The 16,521-nt window shown below is 42.6% G+C and overlaps 1 protein-coding gene across 2 annotated transcripts in view; it reads left to right on the forward strand.

The window, feature by feature from the left end:
* LOC108493799 (protein AHNAK2-like) overlaps positions 1-16,521 on the forward strand; it is a 64,692-nt gene that overhangs the window by 12,293 nt on the left and 35,878 nt on the right. The window contains exon 1 of one of the 2 annotated variants that reach the window (XM_017807627.1): positions 11,385-11,564. The exons of the other annotated variant lie outside the window; for it this stretch is intronic. The gene's annotated coding sequence lies outside the window, so the exon portion shown is untranslated. Of the gene's footprint in view, positions 1-11,384; positions 11,565-16,521 lie in introns of those variants that run through there. 2 annotated transcript variants of the gene reach the window in all.

Raw genomic sequence — 16,521 nt, forward strand, 5'->3', positions numbered from 1 at the left:
GGTTGCCGGCGATCGTTCCAGAGCAACTCTCGGTTGTCCCGAGGAGAGTAGTGAGATATTTCTTTGCTAACTCTTTTAGTTGTTAGATATTGGGCTACTAATTGGGATATATATATATATATATTTTATTTTGGTTTTGTTCCTTTTCCCTTCCCCCTTCCCATTCCCTTGTGAAATTGTATATATATTTCAATTGTATATAACTGTAACATAAGTGTAAATATATTTATATATATATTACTTTAGCTGTCTCTCTCGTTTCGGGTTTTCTTGTTTGTTTTTCTCCCTCTTCTCCCTGAGGTTTGGGGGGGGACGGGGTGGGGGACTTCTTGTGGTAAGGTTTGGAGACTTGGCAGGGAGCCAGCTTCAAACCATATCACCAGGTCATCTGGATTTGCTGATTTTGCACTAGGTTCATGCTGCTGTTTAAAAGTGAATTGGCGGCCCTTCCCCATCTCTTCCTGGGTAGCATGACTCACATTAGAAACCTCCTCTTGAGTATCTAATAGCTTTATTATGGGGTGTGCACATGACATGCAACATCTTTTTGATGGTCTCAGAGTTTGTGAGATGTGGCTAGATTTTCACAGAGACCACACATGATATGATAATAAAACTGACTAACTGGGCATTTGGGATGTTTCACTCCTTCATTCCTTTACTAGTTTTTACAGTTTCAGTTTGTTGCTTGGGGACTTCCCATCGCCTCCAAGGGCTTCTGGTTTTCTGTAGTGCATGATCAGTTTGGAGATGGTTAATGGGTCCTTCATTTCTCACTGAAAAAATCTTTAAGGAAGGAATAAAGTTCAAAATCCAGGAGAGGAAATTAATTCTTTTTCCCTAGAGAAAAAAAATCCATTTCTCTTTGAGTGAGAATTTTATATCTGAATATAAACCATGTTTCATTTGCTTTTCCCTGTTGAAACTTCACCGTTCAGCAAAGAGATGAAAGAACCTTTACAGCAAGGAGTGAGAGAATAATCAGACAAGCCAATCTGCAGCTTTTCTGCTGTGATTCCTTGGAAAGATGGACTATATAAATATTCTAATGCAGGGAAAGAATAGTCCAAGGCCACAGCATTATGGATGTGTTTTCAGAATTAGTCTTGGAGCTGAAAATTATGAAAGCAAGGTGAGCAGAAAGCTGTCTCTGAGGGGGTCATGCTGGAAACTCTGAGCATCCCATGCAATGTGCCCAGTCCTTCCAGCTTCTCCTGCAGCTCTGCAGGAGGCAGATGGTGGAATTCATGTTTCTTACAGAACTCCCCCAGAGGAGAAGGGCTTGGAGTAGAGAGTGAATAAGAAACTCTCTGAACCCAGCATAATTGGAGATGAGAGAGGAGGGAACACAAGACAAATCAAATCTGGTTAATTGCTGTTACGTTGGTTTTGCGTGCTAGGCAAAATCTGTTCTGCCCTCTTATCCCCATGTTCACAGGGGAAGAACAGAATTCCACCTCCCTCAGCCATCTGGGAGAGCTGAAAGGCACCTGGGGAAGCAGACATGGTGAAGTCTCACCCATGGGGAAGTCTCACCCAGGGTGCATGTGCATTTTTCAGGACCAAGAGCAAGCCAACTGTTGTTACTGAGGTAAATTATTAGCCCCTGTAGTTGTACTTAATTCTACAGAGCTACAGACCTACACCCAGTGAGGTCCATTTTCCACACAGCATGAATCACTTGCTTGGTTTTTGTGCTCACTAGTTTCACGTTTTAATTTTCCATTCCTCTGGCTTTGCTCATGCGGATGAATAATGGATCATTCATAATACATCAACAATATCAGAGCATACGATTATGGCCTCGCTCCGTGTAATCCCTTCAGACAGTTCGCAGAGCACGAACGCCTGTCGTGCAAAGCCACATCCTATTTCCACAAAGAAAACAGAGGGGGGATCCCAGCCTGGCAGCTTCTCCCCTCTGCCACTTGAACAGCGCTCAGGAGCTGAGTCATGAAGCAGAGCCCAGAGTAACCGGTGATTCCTTTAACCCAGGGACAATAATCAGCTGTGCTAACAATTACAGATGGAGTTGGGCTTCAGGCAGTAGTTTATCACAAGACACCCTGAGCCCTTTTATTGCTGTAAGTGAAAAAAAAAAAAGAGGCAGCCCGGGGACTGAGCCTGTGCTGTTTTCCCGTGGCGCTGCAGGACCAGTGCTGGGTACTGTCTCGCTCAGCATCCTTATTTGTGGATACTGCTTAAAGGATGACTTGCTTCTCTTTGTGCATCCAAAGATCCTCATTAAGGACTAACAAATCAGACTTGAGCAGGCGATGCTAATTGCAGTTCTGCTCTTCTATTTCCTTATCACACCTTCTCCTCTGTCATCTATTTGTTGAATATTTGGAAAAGTTTCCTGAAACCAGGATTTTGAGTTTGGTAATCTGTAGGGCCAGTGCTGCTTCACTGAATCACTCTATACATAGGATACCATCAGCAGGAGAAGGTGATGGATCATGTGTCTGTTTAGTGTGAAATTGGAAGCCTTCACAGAGCTGCTTGTGAGCTGTCACATGTGTTTGTTTCCTGAGTCACTCATATTACTCAGAAACATGGGTTGAGATGTGGCACGTGGGTCTGCCCGGACAAGACACTGGTCCGTGCAGGATCCTGCAGCTGCCAGAGGGGCTCAGAGGGAGTTCAGGACTGTGTGAGCAGGAAGGATCACATAAGAGTTACCATGAGGAGCACTGCAGCCTCCATTTAAGTTCCTTGAGCAAGAACTTAGCAGTGGCTAAAAAATACATTTAAAAAATTCCGCAATAGCTTCTCTTTTACCCATTCTTATTTAAAATGAGTGTACCTATGGATGAAACTTTTAAGAACACATTTTCCCATTTTTTAAAAACGAAAGTGTTTAAACAAAGCTAACATAAGTAAGCTGACCAAGCATGAGATAGAAAACAGCAGAGCTACATACCCTTTCCCTTCTCTTTTGGTGTTGTATTTTGTCACTGATCAATCCAGGTACTTCGGATTCTTTTAATGAATAATATAATTTCTTATTTGAAACAAGATTAAGAAAAAGCTAAACTGTCAATAATTCTTGATGTAGCTTTCCAAATCCTTTCATGAACACTGTGTAAAAATCTTTAAAATTCAGTTCTCCTCCTACTCCCCAAATACTTTCAATACCTTCTTTTTAGGAAAAATAAAACTAAATATTTTTATTCACAAGTAAAGAAAGACTCAAAGCACAAGCACTTCTAAGAGATAACAGACTGTGAAAGAACAGGACTGACTGCTGGCAGTTTTCAGTTTGCTGTGCTCCCAGAGTAAGTGCTCTGCTCTGCTCCTGACCCATTTTGGGCTCTGCAGTCTTTCTTCTCAGCCTGTGTTCATGGGGTTTGCATCAGCAACTGAAAGCACTTCTGCTGTCAAAACTCCACAATATATGTAATGTCTCCCCTTAAAAAAATATGAGTTATTTGCTCTCACTTCATAGATTCCTATCTATTGGCAAATGCCACCAGATCCAACACAGCACCATGTGCTGTGCAAGACTGAGCAGCGACTTTGTTTACCATTAGCATCACTGTCAAATTAGGAGGAATTAATTATTACACATTGGGTTTATTTGTTCAACCAAGTGTTTGGCAGCTGAACTCAAAGACACCAGTGCAGTGGTGGGGAGTGGTTCATTTCAGTGTGTCACAGGTACCAGGGCTCCTTCCTCCTCTCCGCTTCGCACACAAACGCCACCTTGCAACTGAGCGCTTCATCAGAACCCAAGGGAGTCCTATTCATACCGATCAAGCTGATTTTCTCTGCCAGCAGCATCAAGCAATGGTTTAAATTCAGTTTCTGGATGTGTATCAAGGAGCTTGACAGTTTCAGTAACATTTTACTCTTCTCCAGCACTGGCCAGAGAAAAAGGGGACGTGAAGTATTTCTCAGCCCTACTTGAGGTCGATTCTGCTGTTCAGAGGGAGAAAGTCGGGAACAAAGCATTTAAAGGCTCAACCTTGCTGCCATTAAAGTCAAAGGCAATACTCTAGCTGATTTCAGTGACAGCAAATGGGATGAAAAGTCCCGAAAACTACAAAACCCCGGGGTGCTGAGGTACGTGTGCCAAGATCCTTAATACCCAAAGATTTAATTCCAGCTTTCAGGATGCTGAGAACTGCACAGGATAAAGCCAACAGCATCACAAATGCAGTGAGAAGAGCACTCTTTTTCTTGCTCCCTCTTGGCTGCTCTTTCCCACAGTTTTCCTTTCTGGGGCACCAGTGAGCCAGTTCAGCCGAGTAAGCTTAAGTGCAGAAGTGAGATAACTGTGCTGATTATCTGATTTTACTTACCCTGTACTTCTGGCTTTTCCCTTTCCAAGGGAAGGCTTATTTGTAATAGGATGTAGGGCTTTGAGGTGAATTTCATGTTGTCGGAAAATCAGTCTCAGCTCTGTAAGGAAGCAGGAGACTTCGAAGCCCCAGATGGAATTAACCTAATGTATTTCCATCTCTCACTGATGTTGTTTACACAGTGCAAGCCAGTCATGAGTGGTGAATGGTATATTTAAAACGAGGTCCTCTAACACTTGGATCCACCCCATCACTCAACAGATACTTGATACCGATCAAGTGACTCACTTCATTAAGAAATAAACCCTGCTGTGTTGCTGACATCCTACGGCAAACAGTGAGCCCCATTGTCATCTGCTGAGTCCTTTCTCTGTCTCAGGCCACGCCCTGAAGATGCACACCGAGTCTCAGGCACAGCAGCAGCACTGACCCTGTTTTTCCATGGTGGTGTGTGCCAGCCACGGGCACACAGCAACCCCTGTGTGCGTGAAATACCCTCGTTTAATGCCCAGACTCCCTGTGTGCCCCTGCAGTGGAGGGGCAAAACAGGGTGAGCATTCATCATCCGGAGGAAAACGGTTTATTTATTAGCAAGACAGGAACTGGTGCTTGCTCGTTCCCCATTTGAGGGAGTTTCTCCCGTTTTTCGCGTTCACCTGGGCTTATTGCTTTTTGTCAAAGGCAGCATCTGCCACCTCCTGCCCACTGAGCAGGACACAGTAACAGCTGCAAGTGATCCAGTAACAGGTGGCATTCCAGATGCATGTAGGGCTTAGATTAAAACAGTCTCAAGAAAGAAGTAACTGTAAGAAATGTCCTGCCCCCTCCCTGTGCCCAGAGCCACTGCCAGCAAACAACCCTCTCCTGAACGAGGCTGTGTGGGCACAGCCAGATCCCCAGGTGAATATTTCCACCACCAAAAGCAGGTTTCATCAGGACCCTGAAGCCAGATGAAAGGGATTATTTCAGTGCAGTTCCCAGTTACTCCTTTATCTGCTCCCCTTCAACAAATGTACTAATCACTGGTTCACTAAATGCCATGGAAACCCCAGGGCACATAGTGAGATCATCTGCCAGGACTCTTTTATTTTAAGATTTTTGTTCAAGCACTGTTCTTAAGGCTTCGTAGAGAAAAACAACAAGGGAGGGTCCACTGAGAAGCATTTCCACAGCTGGAAATAGACTCTGTCATAAGGCACACAAGCCCCCACAAAACCCAAGAGTTTATGTTCCTCCATACAGGGGCTGGTAAAAAGGAAAAAGGGAAAAAAAACCACAAACAAAACCCACCAAAAACATAGTGAAGCATCTGAAATGTGTTTTTCTATAACAAATGGAAACTTTTGCTTTCTCCAATGGCATCTAAGCTACTACATTTAATAATTATACTTGGCTTTTTTTGCTGTCTGCTTCTTATATAAGATCTAGAAACATTGGTGGTAACATCCTTCAACTTTCAATTTGATAGAAGAAAAGTGTCTTGATGAAATATAACGAATGTCCCACAAAGATTCTTAAAAGTTCTCTTCAGAAATATCCATTCATTAGATAGTCGAAAATACAGAGTTTGTCAATGTTGTGTTCACAGTTTTTTTCCCTGGATTTCGAAACTTGAGAAAAATGACTGACTTGGTGATAACCAGAAGTGCCAAAACTGGAAAGAAAATGCTTAAGGCAGCATAATGTCATCGTAGAAAGAGAAATAGTTTGTTTGAAAGAGTTCTTTTTCAGATGCTTGAGCATTACCACCTAGTACAAACAGGTTATTCATGGGTAATTAACGCCTATCTTTACAGCTTGAAAAGATGCTTTTGTTTTCTTGGTATCGGCTATTTGTCACTAATATTCACTTTTCAGGGAGGAGCCCGGGAGTGCTTTCTATGCAATATCACAGGTTTTGAAATAGTAAAATAATAAAGATCCACGGTCAGCCAGCTCTGAATTCTAGCTGAGCGGCGAGCTAAAAACAGCAGAGAGAAAGGAATGAGACGGTTGGGGGGAACTTAGAGTAAACATTAACCTTTAATTAAAGCCCTCCACAGCACACAATCCGGAGATGGATCTCCACCAGCAGCAGAGGTGGATGTTGATGGTTAGGTGACTCATCAGGCCAAGGTGTGTGAAGAGTTCTGCGGGTGATGGCTCTGCCCCCCTCTGCTCTGAAGGATCTAATACTCAACTGCAGGGCAGGAAGGCAGCAGCTCCACGAGGATCATGTTTTTGTACGAGCCTTGCTAATTATAGCAGTTTTCCCCCAGGTCCGTGGCCGTGGCTGTGTTGCCCCTTGCTCTGGCTGGCTCCTGTTTTTCTGGTTTGTTCTGTCCAAGCTATTTTGGCTGTACAAGGTCAATGCCAGCACTGTCGGGGCCAGTGGAAATGCATCTGGGGGACAAAGGGAGATGGAGCATATGCCTGAGGACAAAGTAAAAGCAACTGTCCAGAGCGAATTAGTTTCCTTTTTCTTTTCCTCCTGTTAGCTAAAGGATTGGTCTTGAAAAGGTCTCATTTGGTTTCTAAATAATGCTTTCTCTGTTGTTAGTGGGGGTTTTGTTTATGCTGGTTGCAGATCAGCATTTAAAACGTCCTTTTTTTTTTTTTTTCATTAGCAAGAGTATTAACCACTAAATTGAAAAAATATGTATTTAGGCATCCCGGAAGAGAATATTTGACTTTCTGAAAATAGACCCTGGGTTTGTCTGGGCTATTTTCCCTTGAGTTTGGATTTTACTACTCTATCCCTGCAACTGTGCGGTTGACATTTGTTTATCTTCACAAAAGAGAAATGTCTTACTATACGAAATACTAGCAGTTGCATGTTGGTGTCATTGCAGCGTGCAGATAGTGCTGGTAGAACTTACCAAGAGCAGGTAGACACAGGAGCCTCTTTTGAGTAAATTCTCAGATGAAAAGGTTATAAAGAACACAAGACTAATCTATTTGGAGGACGGACTTCAGTTAGGTTACGAGATACATGAATGACACCCATTCACTTTTTCGGGGGGGGGGAATTCATCTGAATTGACTAACTTCAGAATGAGGTCTTTGAGTCCAATACCGAAGCTTCTTAAAAGATGCAGTGATGGAACCTCATTTCCATATCTGGCGCTCTCTCTGTTTGTGAGGTTATATGTCTACCTGCAACTGGAACAGTTTTATGCAAAAAAAAAAAAAGTTGAAGCAAATCAATCATATTAATGGCTTATGTATTGCAAGAGAGAAGAAATCCAGAGGAAGTTTGTGTGGCTGGCTTAAATCCTTTTTAGTTCAAACTAAGTGACTGTAAAATAGATAAATATATGCATTTCCTTGTCGTAACAAAATGCAGAGTCGTGAGAGACAAAGCAGAGGAAATGTCTGTAAATGGTGATTAATGTTACATTTATCTTCCTTTGGGCTTGAACTGGGAGTTGGTGGCCAGATCCTTCCACAGCCATCCATTCATTCCTTTCATTGCCAGTGTGACATTCAGTTCCATCTACTCCTCTGCATCTTCTGTTCACACTGATCTTGGCTTTCCCTTCCTTTTTTTTTCTTCTGTGGTCCCTTCTCTTGGCAGTCCATTTTTCTTTAAACTGGAGGTCCTCAGTTTTTTAAACTCCCTTCTGAATTGTACAGACAAGTTCACTTTCTTTAGCTGGTCTTCTCTGCAATCCAGTCTTGTCTACTCGTGGAAATTTGTGGCTTCGTAATTTTCCCTCAAATATTTAAAGATTCCGAAGTGCTAAAAAGGAAAAAGAATAGCAATGATCACCCTTGCTACAATAAACTACAGAAATTTGTGTTTCAGAGCATGCTTTAGTATAATCTCAGGGAACATGTTGTCTCTCTCTCTTTAGGCCAAAGAAAACACAAGAAAATTCCTGTTGTTTTTCATCTCTTTTTTCAATTACTAGTAAAGCAGCACACCCTAATGTGTAAGTCTAACATCAGTCACAGGTCAGGGTGTGAATAACACTAATAAAAGAAAGCTTGTGTTATTCAATTGTGTGTTCCCAGCCTTACCTGTGAACAGAGTAAAGAAAACAACGTTGTAGTACAGGGAAGTTGGGAAATGGGGTTAGAGGTGGGATAGAGAAATTTGAGTGGTGCTCCCTGGCAAGGCAGGAGAGCGGAGAGGAACATTCAGTATTGCCGCAGCATAACTCAAAGAGATTTATCTTTTAATATTTAGATGTCTATCAAGAAGAGTAAACACGAGGGCTCTTTGGAGTATGACCACTGAATGAGTCATCTCACTTGTGCTCCAGTCACTCAGAGAATTGGACATTATCGGTCTGATAGCATTTTTTTCAATAGCTCAGTAGACAAACAGTGGATTTGATAAATACTTAAAAATAAACCAAGTGAGCATTATGCATTCATGTCAGTCAAACAATGTTGAAATGATTTGATAATCACAGAACTGCACCATATTGGCTGACAAGAGGGGAGATTTTAGACTTGAAGCTATGTGAGGGTAGATCAACACAGGAGTTGTCTTCACTGGAGTTAGAGCAGCAGGGCACTGCTCAGACACTCAGGCTTACACCTCCAGTTCTGAAACTGGAAAAAAGCCAGTGACAATGAACGTAGATTTCCCAATACCATGAAAAAGAATATAGTCATTTCTTCCAGGTTTATGGAAAAAACAGTTGGTTTCTCTCAACTTAGGCAGGATTTTGTCTCATGTGGGCTTTAAAAATTCTTAAAAGATCGAAGCAACGCCCATCCATATATTCAGCAAAGACAGCTGAAATAAAGCATTGAATGGGGATGGAGCACACTGCTGCTGTCACCCCAGAGCCTGTGCCCTGCTGAAGTGCTGCTGCTTGGCACGACTGGCTCTGGAGGGACGAGCCAGATTTCTGCATTCAAATGAGCTGTCTCCACATCAATCCATGATGTAGGTTGCGCTTCTTGTTTTGCATGTCTGTTTCTAAAAATATATGTTGTTTATCAGGATGTTGAAAGGTGGTTCAGAAAGGCTGGACCTTGGTATAGTCCTAAAGACTGGGGATAGACTTCTCTGGGTGGCAGCAGAGAAAGCCAAAAGCTTGCTATTAGAGAGGCCTTGTTCCTGTTCCCAGCCATCTCAGTTTACTTTACTGCTGTTGACCGCACCTCAGGAAGCCTTTATTGCTTCTGGTTGCCTCCATCCTTGAGGCAGCTGCAGGATGTCTCTCTTGAAACACAGTCATGGAGTGGTTTGGGTTGGAAGGTTGGGTTGGGTTGGAACCCCCCCGACATGGACAGAGACACCTTCCACTAGACCAGGTTTCTAAAAGCCCCATCCAACATGGTCTTGAACACTTCCTTGTGCCACCTTGAAGAGTCTCACATGCCCTGTGCTGATGCAGTCCCATTGCCTCATCTTCCTCCTTTGCAGCCTTACATCCCTGCATTGGCTACAGCCAACCTATTTTTTTATTTCTTGATGTGGATGCCACACTCATGAGGAGACAGAGGTTGCGTATGAACTGCATAGTGCTTCACAACATATTAATTATATATTATTATCTATATAATATATAGTCACACAATATATGTGATTATATATTATATATTTTATGTGGATACCCAGTAGAATCATAGAATAAATAGACACGATTTATGGTGTTATTCAGTTCATATGCTGACAAACCACATATATTAATTAGATTAAATTATGTATAGTATTTCTAAGTTGTTATATATGTGATCTTCTATAATTAATATATAATGTATAATTACACATTATATGCATACATTAATTGTTCACATTACAGTATTTTCTTTAATATAAATACTGTAGTCCTGTGAAGACCTGGTTTCTTAAAATGCCTGTGTTGAGTACCCACACAGGATGGAAGCAGAGCTCTACACTCAGTTTTCCCTCTCAACTTTCCATGTGACCTCTGTAGGAACCGTGTGTGCCCATTCTAAAGTTGGGTCCAGAAATCCAACATCTGCAGAATTTCAGGGCCAGCAGCATAAAAATCCCTACCACAGCATCTGCCTCAACATGAAGTGAGGCTGATCTGTAAACACAGGAGTTTTCCTTTGGCCAGTGTTTTTTACCTGCTCTGGGGTGTTGGCAAAGCGGCCAGAGCGATTGCAGGACACTCCCAGGGCCGCTTATGTGTTGTTTGTATTTTGCACCCTCTCTCACCTCACCCCTATTTGACAGCATGCAAACGAGCAGCCAAATGCCTCTGTGACACGCGGAAACCCACACTGAAATCTGGTGCTCTGATTTTTCAAAGCTTCAGGGAGGAGGAGTCAAAGGATCAGTGGAATTCCTTAGAGAGGGAGGAATCAGCTGTATTATAAATTTCTTTCCTATACATGGGGTGGAGAAATAGAAACAGGTGAGAGGAGGGGCTGGGAATTTTCATAAATCCATTTCTGCTGGCGCTAAGCAGCTTTCCTCAAGTGTAGAGTATCAGGACACACTGAGACGGCAGCACTAAAGCACACTGGCACTCCCACCCTGCGAGCCACCATAACGCTTCACTTGGTGTAAGGACTGTCAGCTCAGCATTCAGGGATTTTTTTCGGAAAGAATTAAACAGCTGACTGAAAGTGACAAGGAAAAACGAACTTAGAGAGGACACTAGAGCAGCCTTGAAACCCCTTTGAACCGCGCTGTTGTGACAGGCTGACAGGCTGCATCCTGTGTGTGTGCATGCTTGCATGAGAGTTTACTAATACGTATAACGTTAATTACCCGGTTATGTCCTGGAGCGAAGCTGGGAATGAATTTCAGGAAAAGAGATGTTTGTTTTGCGCGGGCGCCCACATCCCATATACTTTCAGTCCCGCGGAAGTTGCCCCGCATCTCCACCCTGTGTACACTCGTGCCTGTGCCTGTAGGCAGTGACCTGGGAGAAGACACGGAGTTTACGGAAACCCGTGTCCCCCCCATTCCCCAGCATGGAAAGCCTGACCAGCAACAAGCCCAGGGTCTATCCGCCGCTCCCGCCTCAGCTGAAGCCGTACAGCTGTTGCCTGAGTAGAGAAAGGGATTGGATTTCACAGGCTGTGTAATCTGCGACAGCGCTCTTTGGCTTGAGGAGAGAGCAACGAGCCTCACCCAGGCTTAGCCATCCCCTTTCTGCCCGTAGAGGAACGCCCCGGTCGACATAGAAGGAAAATTGTTTGCTGAATTTCTGCACAGCCCTCCTTCCAATTGCTGGAGAGAGAGGGGGAGTGAGAAAGAGAGAGAGTTTAAGGCAGGCTGTGCACTGGTGTTCTGGGCTATTTCAACTTCAGGGCAACTTTAGAGAACTTCAGTTATTTTTGGTAAGTTTTTTTTTTTTCTTAAAAGACAAACCTCTCTCTCTTTCTTTCTTTTAAATCTCTGATGCAGATTGCACAAGTTTGCAATAGATGATGGGCTTTTAAAAATGCAGAGAGATGTGGGTGTGTGCATTTTGCGTCCTTTGATACAGAAACTGGACTTTCTGATTGTAAAGACACAATGTTCCCAGCGGCTAGACTTGATAAACGAAACCTGAAGATGTAATGTGTTAAACGATACCACTGGGGGAAAGTGTGCCCACAGCTTTAACCAAGGTGCATCCCACCTGGCGTAAAGCTTTGCCTCTTTCTGGTGTATGGGAAGAGGCGAGATCAGGGATGAACAACTGTATTCAGCTTGATAAAAAGTTTCTGATCCACGTTTTTAAAGTAGGGGTTTCAAGCTTGTGCACTAAGCCTCCCAAAGCTTTCAGAGGGATGTTGGTTTTCAGTCCTATACACACCCCTCCATTCAGTAATCTCTATTCCAGATCATGCACGCTGTTTTTCTTACTTCCTCTGTCTGTATACTTAACCCATCCGACGAACTCAAAGATAGTGAAACTCTTTTGTAGTGCAAAGAGCCAGTCCCGGTTGTTGCAATAAAACACAGGGTGCAAATAGCAATTATCTTACAGTAAAGTTGGTTTCTGACAAATATGAGCTTTCTGTTATTTGTTTTTTCCACTAGATATGTTTGGATTTTTATAGTATCTGTGCTTCTACAAGAGGAATTCTACTTGTGTGGATATTATATCTCAATAGATACCATTCGCAATATATATATCTCAAAGTATACTGACTTGGCACTAGGATCTCTGAATGTTCATGGAATTTGAAACTAAGATTAACCTTGAAGCATTTAAAAAGCAGATCCATAACCTTGTCAGTAGAAGTTGGATCCTGTAAGTGTCCACTGTGAGGCTGCTGAGGCTAGTTCACAAAGTCCTGGGAAATACACAGGGTAAAATTATTCTGTCCACCTGTCTAGGTTATGTGCCCCATCCATGTACCCTAATATGTTTCCGAACACATGAATACAGGTGATCAGAAGTAAAATTTGTATCTGTGGCCACCTGTAGAGAAAATGAAAAGTATGTTTTCCTAAAGCTTTGATAGAAAAGAGAGAAAACATTACTCACGTGAGAGAAAAGACCAAAAGTCACTGCTACAACAAAAATAACCATCATTCTTTATAATTTATGACACAAAAAGCACAGAACATTGGAAGGTGACTTGTAAGAGACATAGTACTTAGCTTATGATCACCTGTTGCATGCATGAGGGAAAACGTCTAAGTATTGCCCTGCTATATCTCTTACTACAGTAAAGAAAAACTATAAGAAGTTTTGCATATCCAAGCAAATCAGAAGTAAAGCAGCTTAGAACAGCCAATTTGCTTCCAAAATCTCTCCTAACATAGGTCAAAGGTCCAATATAAAAAAGTTTGAGATGTTTAACAGCATGGTAAAACCTATAATGTCTCAGAATTTACTGGGTTTTATTAGCTATGTTTAAATACGATAAGTGTGACTGGAACTTTTAATTGCAGAAAGCTTATAACAATGGACTTAACAATAACTCTTCAGCAGTAAACTGAAAACTGTAAATCCACGCCAGGCACTCTGCAGTGCTGACATGCTCCATGATGGCTGGAGCTTTTCTGTGGAAGCATGTCGATTTGTTAGCTAAAACTGCATTTTACTATCTTTGGTGTGGCACTCTCGTAAAGTAAACTCTACTATTAGATTATGAGGCTTGTGTAAATCTCTGACTGAATTCGGTTTGACTCTAGTCAGTGCTCGTAAGCAATCCGTCGAGGATGGCTGCCTTCCAACCTCCTCTGCAGCGGGTGTTAATGTCTTTTCAGTCGGACGGGGCAGCGGTAACTTCTGGCAGTGCCTCGCCAGGGGTTTGGAGATGGCACGTATTCTCTGCTTTTAATTGTCTTGGACCGCTCAATCTGTATTCGCAAAACTATGAGGTCAACGTGCCTCTATTCGCTTTTGGCTGTACTTGAAGCTCATCACTGAAACAAAATCCAACAGTCTGTAATACATGGTTATGGGAATAGCTACGATCTGAGTTAACCTTCTGTTGGCTTCGGCGGGTTCGGTGCCCCGTGCTCAGAGGCACCCTTCTCCAGGAAGCCACACCACGAACTTCCCAGGCAGTTCACTTAACGTTGTCACCGTGAGTGGAGGGAGCAGGGCATACAGCAGCAGGGGTCTTACTGGAGTGTCATGTCCTGTATGAAGCCACAGGAATGTGGCTTTGAATCTCTGAATATGGAGCTTTGGGTTGGTTTTTTTCCTGAAGTTTTGTACTAGGGCAATGAAGTCAGTTCATCCTATGCAAGTGTGAAACACTGAGGGGATTTAAGTAGGATTTTTTTCCCAGGGTTCCTGACATTTGGAGACCTAAATAATCAGAATATAAGGCAGTGTATCTGAAAGGTTTGAAAGCTTACAATCTGATTAAATGTTTTAGTAAATAGATTCAATCTGTTTTTTACATCTAGCTATTTTTGCATTCCATAATGTCACTTACATTAGGGAACATCAAAATATGCACTGCAGAGTTTTCACCTCTGAAAAAACATCTCACTGTATTTCTGGGCTCTGTATTGCAGGTTCAATGCAAGCCAGTAAGGCTGCAAAAGTCCTCACCATTAGCCCTGTTCTGAGCAAGAAGGGGCCTGGCACTATGCACCAGCACAGGCAGACCCAGCAAGGGCAAGCATTTGCTTTTAGGCAGTTTGCCATGTCCCTGACCCCCAGCGCACTAAAAAACTTTTCCTGACAACATCAGCTAACAACTACTGCCTTTTCTGCTTCCCTTAGCTGTAACTTCCAATCTGCCCAGCAGGCTTTTCCCTCCACAGCCAAGTGGTGGAGCAGCACTGAAAGATGTAGGGGATTCAGCTCTGGATGGAGCTAAGATTAAACCTTACCAAGACTAGGTTGCCATCTCTCCACATGCAACAGAAGTCAAGGCAACACTCTTGTGGCAAGAAAGGTCCTTTGGGTGACTCCAGCTGTGTCTAGCCATGGTGTGGGAGGATTATGGCTGCACCAAGTGAAATTTGCTAAATCCGTGCTTTCGTTCCTCTCACACTGGCCTTCAGAGTCAAGGCTGGAATTCCTTATTTTGTATCGGAAAACAAAACTTCAGGCTAGGAGAGGACCTTTCATATACTCAGTACTTCCTACCAACATGTTTACTTCCTGAGAGGAGACTACAGGTAGCCAAGTATCTGAAAGTAACCACTGACTTACTGCAGAGAATGGGTCTACAGTTTTCTGTCAGGGAAGGGGAACCCATGGGTTCACCATCCAAACCTGACCAAATGTGTAGTCCAGAGTGACTGGAACAAGTCAAAATATGTTAAGGTTATTATGCCATGGAAGTAATAAATAAACCAAGATAATTGATAGAGGACTCATTGGTTAGGGACAGGAGCTCTGCAGGGAGTGAGTCCAGGGCCATGGTAACAGCCCAGATCACAGCAGAATTCCATGAAGCAGGAATGCGAGTGCCTGAAGAAGAGCAGGCACCAAGCCCACTTCATCTGCCCAATAAAGATAGCAGTGTCTTCAGAGGGCAAAGTTATCTGTTTTTCAAAAACACAAACAAGGAGATAAGGTTTATATGATTTCCAAGCCTGCCGATAAATACTCAAGACTCCAAAGTCACAGTAACTGCTCTTCACTGCTGGGCAAATGTTGTTTCTTCTCTGTAGTTAAGAGAACAAACATCACTTGATTTTGATAGTGGTGGTCTGTGCCTGACATTCACGGAGTCAGGGGAGCAGCTCTTATCCATGCAGCCCTCTGATTTTAAATACCTTTCTACCTGCCCACTGACCTCCCAGTTCTTTCCCCTTGAAGAATGTTATATTTGCAGCCTCAGCCAACTGAAAAGCAAAGGTTTCAAGCTGCACATATTTCTTCCCATTTCTACAAGTCCTACCTAAATAGTCTAATGAACTATTACACATATAAAATATTCCACCTTGCAATGAGTTCTGAAAGCTCACTCATTTTGTTAGTCCATATATCCCAGTTTTTCCTAAGATTCCCATACTCCATACCAGCCCTAGAAAGCTAGTGTCATTTGGGTTTCCACAGGCCCCCTTTTCATTTACTTGCTGCATGATTTGTCCCAGCTCTTGGACCTTTGACTCTCCGCCAGGCACAATGCTGTACTTATCCCTCAAAATAAGTACATGAAGGAGCTTTTCCTTGCCTTCTGTATTTCTCTTTTTAGAGCCAAAGAACCAGCCATAGAACAATTACTTGGAGGAGTGATTTCCAAAATGGGAATTTCATCCTGAAGAAGAAACTCACAGGACATGCATGCAGGAGCAAAAATTCAATGGGATAGTAACTTTTCTATGCAGCAAGAGCGGCTTTAACTGATGTTTGAATTATATTCTAAAGAGGGGAAATATCTGAATGGGATTAGGTATTGTCACTTTGAAAATTAGAAATCAGCTTTTGGTGAACCTCAAAGAGGATAGCAGCTCTTTCCAATATTAATGATTCTATGTTTCCACGTGTGTGGGCTTATTGTAAGATGTATGAGATGAAGATCTGTGAAACTATCACGAGAAAGGTAGTGGCTTCAATTGCTGATGTTTCCTGATATGAGATGAACTTTCCCTATTTCTGCTTTTAAAGTCAGCCCAAAGCACATAATTTACAGGAACACAAAAATGTCATTAAGCATTCCCCAAATATTTTCACATATGTCAGAGCTGATCTGATTTATGCTTCAGTGAAAAGTTGCATTGATTTTTATATGAACTGTGTCCTCACACTACTTAAGGTTGACTTTTTCACATAATGGGCTTCATTATGAGAAAAAAATTGTTTGCACAATGAATAAATAGCTCAGACAACTTAGTGCCTAAATAATGAGTAAGGGCCCATTTCGGAGGCAAATGGGGCATTTTCAC

Source organism: Lepidothrix coronata, unplaced genomic scaffold (assembly GCF_001604755.1).
Source record: "Lepidothrix coronata isolate B3197 unplaced genomic scaffold, Lepidothrix_coronata-1.0 Scaffold19, whole genome shotgun sequence".
NCBI lineage: Eukaryota > Metazoa > Chordata > Aves > Passeriformes > Pipridae > Lepidothrix > Lepidothrix coronata.